We start from the raw sequence: 8,817 nt of genomic DNA, 5'->3' as shown, positions 1-8,817 counted from the left end.
ATGGAGCTCGGAGTTGCAGTTTTGATAGAGCGACTAAGATTGGGTCAGTTATTCCTGTGGGATCTATGGAATACATTTTGCCTCTTTTCGATATTAACATCGGTTGTAGGAGGGGGTAATCGAGCCAAGATCTCCTCAATATGCTTGTTAGCATTAGCGAGATGGCTCCTTAACTAGGAATTTTCCATCTCGATGGCTGTCAGATACCTCAGAATGGGATTTGGTGGGCGTGAGGCTAAGCTCCCATTATCGTCTTGGCCCACATGTTGCTTTCTAGGATGGTGTTGAGTGTCAGGGCCTTTTTCAGAAGGAACGACCCTATGATGCACCTCCTGATCACTTCGTTGTTCCATCTCATTGTCATGCATAGACCTGATGACCACCATGGTGAGCGTTGGGTGAAACTTGCGTGGGGGATTAAGCACTAATTAGCTCTCAACGAAAGCACCAATATGTTGATGGAATTTTTCGCCAACAATGGATTAAGAAATCCGTCAACAGACATATTAGGCTTTCTTATTAAACCGTGATTAGACAAATGAGAAATATCACAAACACTCACACTTTAACACGGTTCAGTGGTTAAAATCCACATAGTCCACGAGACAATCTTATTAATCTCCTTTAGGCTCTTGGTGAAATTGTTTCTTACAATTTCAACAAGTTTCTGTGCCTCAAGAAGCAGTCCATTTTCTATCCATTCACCTAATATTTATAGAAGGTTTTCCTAGACGGCTTTGGTAACCACATGCATAAATATGGTAAATAATGAATCATAATAATCTCCCATTTACATAGGGATATGATTGCCTATTAATTTCCATCCATTATCTCGGGTAATAAATGTGTAATAAAATTTGGGCATTAATGAGTGTACAAGGAATCTCCGAGTCTTTTGGGATCCTTCATTATGCGTCATGATCGGGCTTCCACGAGCTAAACACTTTCTTTGAGATAGATTTCAGAGAGATAACCTAACTCGACATGGGCCAAGTTTTGTCTAGATGACGATCTAGCCATCACGCATCTTGAACTAAGTTGTTTGCGCAAGAGGCGATCTAGAGATTATCTGGTTGTCATATTGTCAAGATTGACTTGAATTTCTCACACCAAAGTTTGCTAAATGTTTTGCCTATACACTTTCTCCATGCGATTATCTGCCAGTTAATCCCAGGGCTGAGTGATTCAGTTCATATTTATTTTAGGGTACAACAAGTAATATTCCATCAAAATTGTTTGGTAGGAGGGATGGAGAAGTGAAATGATAGATCACTTTTTGTAAACGAAAATATAAAATTATCCTCATAATTATTTGTTAATAATTTTTTAGAGTATATTTTTGTAATTTAAAATAAATGAGAATGGAGAGTATGAATCCTTCTATTAATGGAATGATTTTGAATGGTAGGTTTGAGTGGATTTGTAATCTTCTCACCTTTTCTTTCCCTCCCATAATCTTTCTTGCCAAACAATAGGATTTGACCTCTCCTTCCTCTCCTCTCCCTCCTTTCTTTTCCATCCACCCACATTTCCCTCTTACCAAACATAGTGTAAAAAAAATTGAAAAACACTTACCCAAAGTCTATTTAGCCACATACCACAAAAACTCCTCCTTCCTAGATGTTCCACTCTCCATTCTTTCTTCTCCTTCCTTCTTCTTCTCTCTAGGGTTTTGGCTGAGAGTTTTCTCTCTCTCTCTCTCTCTCTCTCTCCCTCTCTCTCTAAATTCCAGAAAATAATAAAGCCCTATGTCACTTCTCCATCCTATGCTATATAAAGTAAACCATAATGATCATAATTACTAACTTACCCTTAATGACCTATCATGTTACCCAATCCTCAAGCCCTTATCGGAAATTTCACCTCAATCTCTATAATTGATATTTTCCTTTTAAATTAAGCCATCAACAATTTCTAAATTCCACTTTAGACCCTACCTTCTCAACCATTTCACTATAATGCCCCTATACTTGAAGGAAACTATGAATTTTTGCCTTAACATAATTCTTAGCACCCTCAGTATGTACCTTCATAAAATATTCATCCAAGGAGTTTATTGTCTACTAACCAACTAATGTGAGCATGGAGAAATGACAAGAGAAACCAAACAAGACGCTAATGCACAAGTGGTGTATTAAGTAGATGGGGAAGACATGAAGACCAAGCCCACACTCACAAGTTTCCCATGGGCAAGCTCAAGGCCCTCCTGAAGCCCAAACATCAGTTTGACCCTACCCATGAGCATGGACTGCTTGTAAGACTCCCTAGAAGCAAAGGAGATGATTCAAAGGGCCTCAACAACCTGAAGCCTTATAGCCTGAATGCAGAGTCCTTCCTCAGCCTCAAGCAATAAATGCCTTACACTCAATGTTCTCAAGAGCTTATCAAGATACAAACAAAGAGGAGGTAAGAAAAAGGTCTAAGTAGTATGAACTACGAACTAGATATGATCAATGGAAGAGTAGTGGTCATACTTAGTAAAAAGAGTAGTGGTCGTACAAAGTAATAAGAGGAGGCACACCTTCTCCCACGCCTCCGACAATTGTCAGGCTCGACAGGCCTAAAGCATGACACCACTAACGTCTAGTCTATGTTCCTATTGAGGTGCCATGTCGTACTATCACCTCTTTGTCCCCTTGGGACCGTTTTTTTTACTAATAGTCATTAGAACCCCCTTATAAATAGGGCCTTCTCTGATCATTGCAGGGGGTGAAAAAAAAATCATTTCTAAGCTGAGACTTCAAAAAAATACAAACATTTTATCTCAATTTTAACTATGCAACTTTACTCCAAGTTCTTTTAAGATCTTCATTTACTTGTAAACTTACAAGTTTTCCAACTCAACTTTGTTGACGATATCTCATCATCAATAGTTTGGCGTAGTCTCTAGGAAGGACAAATATCAAGTTATTGTTCTTCCATAGATTCTAACAAAGGAAAATTACAAGGAGCTCGAGATGCCTACGAGACTTACAAGATATTTAGGTCGACCTGGACAGAGACCAACTAAGAGCCTCCACGAGAGACCTTTTGTCGCCTGAGAACGGAGGTGCACTAGAGGACCATCCAGCCCCCTGTGATGAAAGGGAGATGTCATCCCTAACTGTCCAACCTAATGGAGATCCACCAGGATCATTAGTCATCATCGTGGGTGGCCTGGGTACACACCCTCCTCCTTGACCAACAACTGCACCACGTTCTGGCTACTGGATCCAGGTCCCTCCATACACAGGCCCGACACTACACCAAATATCACTTTCCATAACACTGGATTATAAGTTTATTTAAAAAGTATTATAGTATATCTTAAAAAAAAGGCGCTAACTCCTTTTAAAAACAAAAACGCGGTAACTTTCCAAAAAAACAAAAATAAAAGAGCTAAATTACTTGTTTGGAAAAAAAAGCGGAATACAAAAGTAAAGAATTTTCAATTAGCCCTAGCTCTACTCCATTCTCCCTCTCTATTCATTGTTTTCTCTGCACTGCCTCAGACCACCCATTCTTTGATCGGAGATGCCGCCCCTCGCTGCCTAGTACCAACAACAACAACAGCAGCAGCTTGATTGCCGCCGCCGCCACTGTTGGAGGTGTTAAGGGGAAGAAGAAAACTGGTGGAGCGAGGCTATGGATGAGATTCGATCGCTCAGGGAAATCGGAGCTCGTCAAGTGTGACAAGAATACCATAATCCACCGCGCCTCCATTCCCCCTCGCGACTTGAGGATTCTTGGACCTCTCTTTTCTCATTCCTCTAATATCCTTGGTAATTTCAACTTTTTTTATGTGAATTTCTTCTAATTTTAATATCAGAATATTGTAAATTTTGTTTAGGGAATATATATGTGTCTTCTAGTTTTGAAAATTTAATGTAGTTACAGATTATTTATATGAACAATTTCAGAAGAAACTGTTTTGGAGTTGTTCTCTTTCACCTTGCCCATTCCCCTCACTTTAATGAAATCTGCCCAAGCTATAGCTTTACAGTCCAATTAGTCAAAACTAGCTAAAGAATCGATGAGCCATGGTATCTGATTCTTTGTTTGTTGTGTATTAATTATGTATGGTAGTTGGTTATGATAAACTATATAAGTATATTTGCTATATTTGTCTTGCAGCAAGAGAGAAGGCCATGGTGGTTAATTTAGAATTTATTAAGGCAATAGTTACAGCTGAAGAGGTGTTGTTGCTTGACCCTCTTCGCCAGGAAGTTCTTCTGTTTGTGGATCAACTCAGGCAACAACTTCCTAATAAAGGCCCATTTCAGATCGATGGAGCAGCAGGTCCTTTTGAGGAACAAGAAAATGAAATGAATGATTTAACAAGTAGACATTGGTTACCTGTTCCAGAGGCTATTGAAGATCTGCAATGTGAGCTTCCATTTGAGTTTCAAGTTTTTGAGATTGCAGTGGAGGTTGTTTGTACGTTCTTGGATTCCAGTGTGGCGGACCTCGAGAGAGAAGCTTACCCTATTTTAGACGAACTAGCAAGGAATGTAAGCACTAAGAATCTTCAACTCATCTGGAGTTTAAAGAGCAATCTTACCTATCTGCTTGCACGTGTTCAAAAGGTATGCTTGATGACTTCATTTTCTGTGTCCTTGCAATGTTATTATTACCACGTTTATTATATACTCATGGTAGTTTATGCCATATAACTCATCTGGATTATGTTATAGTTTCATGAGGAGTAAGTAGATGTATGTAGGTCATTAGTTTGATTTTAGAAATTTTATTTGAAGGGAGAAGGAAAAAACATTTGGTCACAATACATAAAATGATGCCTCAACATTGATATATTTTTATTTGATTTTTTTAATTATCTATTTAGATCAGATAAACCTGCTACTTTCCTGTATTTCTAAAACGATAGCTATTTGGATTCCATAGATTAAGCATCCAAGGCCATATGTATGAGTCAGAACTCGGAATATCTTAGCTTGTTATGGTTGTTTAGCATCATGAATCAAATTGTTTCTTGTGAGGGACTGCTACTTGGATTATGGTTGTACTGATGATTCTCTTTAGTGGGAAGAAAATATAGCTATTTAGCTCTCTTCCTACTTTTTACAATCATTTTCTCTTTCAAGCACTGAACTTTGGGAGATTGCAAAAAGAGATGGAGCTTAGAACAACCAGTCAAGAGATACAGTGAACAAGCTAGAAAACATAAGTAGAAGGCTAGGGATTTTGAGGATCCCCTACAACCTCCTAGCAAGAAGGAATTAACTCCAAATCTTTCCTATATTTTCATACCTCCTTATCTAACTATAAGAACCTCACCCTGATAAACCTGGATATCATGTACACACTTCCAGGACCACTTTAGCCTCTAGACTCCACTGCTCCTTCTGGAGTAGACCAACATACGAGCATTTTATGAGGTTTATCACATAAAAAGAAATTTGTTTTGTCCTTTCCAAAAATATTTATGTGTATATATATTTTTAAGTTAAGTTTCTATTATGATGGGAATTTTATGTGATTACTTTTCATAGCTTCTTATAATGGAACTATGAAAGACATTATATCTAAGTACGCAATAGGTTTCTTATAATTCTTATTTTCTTTTCAATTTCTTTAAGTTAAGGGTTATATTTATTTTATTTTATTATATTGCATTAAGGGTTATATTTAAAAAGGAATAAATGAATAAAAAAAAGTCAAAAGGTACCTAAAGGTTTCAACAAGAACTTGAATTGGCAATGCTTTGGCTCTCTTGAAATTTTTTTCTCACATCCACAAACAAGCATTACCTCTTCCCTTGTCTGTAGTACTTCTCTAAAATTATGCTATTGCCCCATCTTCTGATCAGAATTTTAACAATTTAGTTGTCAAGATTAAATTGAAATTACCTATTTCCTTGGCCATAGTACTTCTTTAATATTACATTGTTGCCCCATCTTCTGATAAAAATAGATTGTCAAGATTAAATTGAAAAAAAAAGCAGTTCTTGGAAGAAAATGGGAGATGATCTGGAGCAAAACTGGCTTGGGTTTCTCCAAAATCTGAACATTAAACCCTATTACAAAGACAGTTACAAAGCTTTTTCCCATCCTTCTCTCTCTTTCTGTTTCTGTGTGTGTGTCTCTCTCATCCTCAAATATCTGCAACTAGTGGTGTTGTCATCAATTCCATCATTTTGGAAGAGGAAAAATAGAGTTGTTATCTTAAAAACAAATGTCATCTGAACATAGCAAGACAATAAAGAAAATTGATATGGTTTAATTTTAAAAACAATAATTATGACAAAAATGAGTCTCCCAAATGGTTTTAGTTGTTCCTCTATGCCAGTACAATATATTACATATTTATGACAAGTACATTTATGTATAATGGTAGGTGAGGGATGAAATCGAACATCTTTTGGATGACAGTGAAGATATGGCACATTTGTACTTGACAAGGAAGTGGATCCAGAATCAACAATCTGAAGCTTTGTTGGGAGGTTCTGGTTCAAATAGCATCAACACCATTGCTACTCATCTTCCTCATATTAGTTCTAGGAGATGTGGGAGTTTGGTGAGCAACCACTTGGATGATAATGATGTTGAAGATCTGGAGATGTTGCTTGAGGCATATTTTATGTAGCTGGATGGAACACGAAACAAGATATTGTCTGTGAGTGCTATTTCTGATCCTAGCAATTTAAACATGATATTTCTGCCAAGTTTTATTTAAAGTACATGGAAGTGTAATAGTAAGTTTCATGTAAGCTGTAATTATGCAAGCATTTAGCATTTTGTGCTTTATTTTACATGAAATTTTGATTGTTTGTGTACTTCTGGGATGACATGACTATGAGAATTTTAAATCTGTGGGAAGTACAAGTTGCAGCTAACTAAACCCTTAGGTGAATCAACAAATTCGAGGTTTTGATTCTCATTTCAGTTGTTCTGTAACTTTTTTTCTGAACTCAAGGGGTTGTCAAATTTAAATTTATATTTGTTTCTTCTCTTTTGGACTAAGTGGAAGATTTACATTCACCATATAAGTCTCTGCCCCCAGGTTTTAAAGAAAGCCAACAATTTCAAATGGCATGTTGTCAAGTTCTGCTAACAATTTTCTAGAAATCTACTGTATGGATGATAACTGAGTTTTTGTTTATAACAACTTCATTTTTGTACTAAATTATTCAATGGGTTGCAGGTTCGAGAGTACATTGATGACACAGAAGACTACGTCAACATCCAACTAGACAACCAGCGAAACGAACTCATTCAGCTCCAGTTGACATTGACAATTGCATCATTTGCCATAGCAATCGAAACTTTGATTGCAGGAATGTTTGGTATGAACATTCCTTGTACTTTGTACAAAACAGAGGGGATATTTGAGCTCTTTGTGGGATGTATTACTGCAGGCTCTGTATTGATTTTCTTACTTGTTTTAGGATATGCCAGATGGAAGAAGTTGCTTGGCTCGTAAGTTAACTTTGTTACCATCTCTTATTGTGTTTATATAATCTGTAAAATTCATCAATACCGACTTCAATTCATAAATCTCTCTAGTAGAAAGTATCTGTATACCATTGCATATTTCTCTAGGGCTGGATGGAAGATAAGATATTAGACTTAAATGTGCTTAGGATCCGTGTTTTAAGAAAACCTTCGCAAAGTAAGTGATTTTTTTGTATTGGACCCTTTCTTTGTCCTGTTTTGATTTCTGATGCACTTGTCACCTATGTGATATCACCACACTTGCACAGAAGAATTGGACTCCACTCATGGGATCAACCTATTTCATTGTCCTCTTTGTTTTTATTTATTTTTGGAATGATTTATTGGTATTTAGTTGAGTTTTATTGATCCCTTATGTACAATCATTGATAGGAAATGTGCCTGTTTGCTATTGTTTGCCAAATTGTTCTTACTAATTATTACAGACTTCTTGGTGCAGGCATGGGAGATAACAAAGCAAGTAACCATGATAGCAAGGCAATGGAGGAAAAAACCAAACATAATACCCCTTCAACAGAGTATAAGATGCCTCTTGTTTGGATCGACTTAGAAATCACTGGTAAGTACTAATTCTGTTGTTTGATCGCTATGAAAGAATGTTTAGTTAGTGCATGCTTGCTATCTCCAAGGTCTTTTAGGAGACCTACCTATATATTTGTACGATTCATGTATGGATAGTGATATTCTCTGATCTTTTGTCATTCAAATTTATTTATTTCTTACTTCACAATTTTTTTACATGGAGAAGAATAAATAATAATTTCCCATGGAATGAAAAGAGAAAATGAATTTCTAATAAGTTAAAAACTTTCCAAATTTATATAATGAAATGGACTTCCAAACCCTATTTAAAACCAAATGCTTCAAAAGCCTATTAAATGGTGACATTATATTCAGCAAAAGCCCCAACATCTATAAAACTAAAACTATCCTTGGCATTATAAATTTTAAATTTAAGCCCCAACATCTATAAAACTAAAACTATCCTTGGCATTATAAATTTTAAATTTATGAAATTTATTTTAAAGTTTCAGCTTTTATTTCCTTTTTCTTGCAGATGCACTTGAGATAGGTATTTTTTTTTAAAAATTTGCAGTATCACCTATTTATATGTAATGTAAGAATATTAAATATCTCTTCAACCCATTGATTATGTTGTAAACTTATTTTTTAATATTAGTAAATTGAGTCTCTTTGTATGGAACTGAAACTCAGGACAAGTCACTATGTATATTTTCCTGTTCATTTATTATTATATATGTTTTGATTCACTTATATGTATGTGTAGGTTTGAATGTTGAAGTTGATCAGATACTGGAGATTGCTTGTATAATTACCGATGGCAATTTGAACAAACAAGTGG

General features: G+C 36.0%; 1 pseudogene; it reads left to right on the top strand.

The window, feature by feature from the left end:
* The first annotated feature begins 3,090 nt into the window (after positions 1-3,090).
* LOC133805953 (magnesium transporter MRS2-4-like) lies at positions 3,091-7,601 on the top strand (annotated as a pseudogene).
* The last annotated feature ends 1,216 nt before the right edge of the window (positions 7,602-8,817 follow it).

The sequence above is a fragment of the Humulus lupulus genome, chromosome X (assembly GCF_963169125.1).
Source record: "Humulus lupulus chromosome X, drHumLupu1.1, whole genome shotgun sequence".
Classification (NCBI taxonomy): Eukaryota; Viridiplantae; Streptophyta; class Magnoliopsida; order Rosales; family Cannabaceae; genus Humulus; species Humulus lupulus.
The sequence above is the reverse complement of the archived record's forward strand: the minus strand, read 5'-3'. Positions and strand labels throughout refer to the sequence as shown.